Source organism: Suricata suricatta, chromosome 13 (assembly GCF_006229205.1).
Source record: "Suricata suricatta isolate VVHF042 chromosome 13, meerkat_22Aug2017_6uvM2_HiC, whole genome shotgun sequence".
Taxonomy (NCBI): domain Eukaryota; kingdom Metazoa; phylum Chordata; class Mammalia; order Carnivora; family Herpestidae; genus Suricata; species Suricata suricatta.
Window position 1 is genome coordinate 75,363,829 of NC_043712.1, and position 1,989 is coordinate 75,365,817.

The following is a 1,989-nucleotide window of genomic DNA, read 5'->3' on the forward strand; positions in this document are numbered from 1 at the left end:
GGGGAATTGGTGCAGGATTCAAATTTTTTTTAATGTTCACTTATTGTTGACAGAGAGCCAGCAAGTGAGTATAAGTGGGGGAGGGGCAGAGAGACAGGGAAACACAGAATCTAAAGCAGGCTCCAGGCTGTGACCTGTCAGCATAGAGCCCCATGCAGGGCTTGAACCCACAGACCATGAGATATGACTGAGCTGAAGTCTGGTACTTTAACCTACTGAGACACCCAGATGCCCCAGTGTAAGATTCAGAGTTAAAGAAGCATAGTGTACAAAGTTCAGGGCAGAGGATGGATGCAACCTGAAAGCCTTCAACCCGTTTGCTGTTGGAACAGAGCCTTTTTGTTCTGGACTATATAAATTTATCCATCTATTTGGTCCCAATTTTACTACTTTGTGATACAGTTAACTAAGTCTTAAATCAATTTGATTGAAATGACCCCACTCTACTTTGGGTATTATGTACCAGTCTACCAAGGAGTCTTAGGATGTAATAAGGCATTTCTCATCCTCTGTGAACTTTGATTATGTGATGGTTAATTTTATGTAACAACTTAACAGGCCACCGATGCCCAGATACTTGGTCACTTATTATTCTGGGAATATCATTTAGGGTATCTGGGTGAGATTAACTTTTGAATCAGTAGATAGAATAAAGCAGATTAGTGGGCTTCCTCCAATCTATTAAAGACCTGAATAGAACAAAAACGCTGACCCTCCCACAAATGAGAGGGAACTCTGCCTACTTACTGTCTCAAGAGGGGATCTTGGTTTTTTCCAGCTTTCAGATTCCAAGTGATACAAGGTTTTCTTGATTCTTGAGCCAGATAGCTTTCAGAATAGAATTTCCACCTTCTGCTCCTGGTTCTCCAGTTTGCCGTTGCAGGTCTTGGGATTTGCCAGCCTCTATGATCAATCAGGTGAGCTAATTCTTAATAATAAGTTTCATTCTCTCTCCCTCTCTCTCTCTTTCTCTTCCTATATATATTGTACTTCTACACACACACACACACACACACACACACACACACTTTTTTGGTTCTTTTTCTCTGGAGAAGCCTAACACATGCAGATGAATGGGAAATTCTGAATTCCCTATTCTCATTTGCTGAAAGTTACTTGGTCTCTTTTTCATGAAAGCCCTACTCCTCATGGGCCCAGTAAATATTTGGAACTAAAGAAAGGCTTATGCCAGTGAAAATTAAGATACATTTCCAGTGGGTAAATGACTTCTTCAGTAACAAATTATTTCAGCATCCATTCATAGTGACCACAGTCAACAGTTTATTTGAATATAGTTCTTTTAGAAAGATGAGTAACTTGATATAACCAGGCATGAACATTTTTAGTGTGACATTCTTTTCCTGTCTTCCCATCATGTCCAAAAGTAGAGTTAGAAAAAAAAGGGGGGGGGTTTAATAATGGTAATATGTAGATCAGTGTTACAGTTGACAGATAGTTTCAAGGAAAAATAACTATATTAATAAATTAACATTTTGAGGTCTCAACTATGCTTAATTAATAACCCTGTTTTCACACTTTGTAGTAGATAAAACAAATATAATTAATAATTATAGAAACAAGGAGAATGAGGTCAGCAAGATTATAAGATTGGCCAAGTGCACATCAACACTAAAAGGGCTTAAAAACAAGAATTTTCTGATTTCTATTTCAGTGCTCTTTTTACTTTATTACTAACATGTTCCATGTGCTAAATAATAGGAATATCAAGAGCAAGAAAAAGGTGCTCTGTGGTTCAGGAAAGGAGACTGTGGTTCCACCTTAACCCATCCTCCATATTTATAGTGGTGTCTCTGGCACTTTATATTCTTTGCAACATTTCCCTTATAGAGTCCCTCTTAGGATTTCCTGTAGGGCTGGTTTGGTGGTCATGAATTCTCTCAGTTTTTGTTTATTTGGGAACACTTCTATTTCTCCTTCTATTTTGAATGACAGGCTTGCTGGATAAAGGATTCGTGGCTGCATGTTTTT

At 38.3% G+C, this 1,989-nt stretch overlaps 1 long non-coding RNA gene across 1 annotated transcript in view; it reads left to right on the forward strand.

Annotated features, from left to right (window-relative positions):
- The first annotated feature begins 784 nt into the window (after nucleotides 1–784).
- The window catches only part of LOC115276493, a 25,396-nt gene continuing 24,191 nt past the window's right edge, over nucleotides 785–1,989 (forward strand). The window contains exon 1 of the long non-coding RNA XR_003901963.1: nucleotides 785–917. This is a non-coding gene — a long non-coding RNA (uncharacterized LOC115276493). The remainder of the gene's footprint in view (nucleotides 918–1,989) is intronic.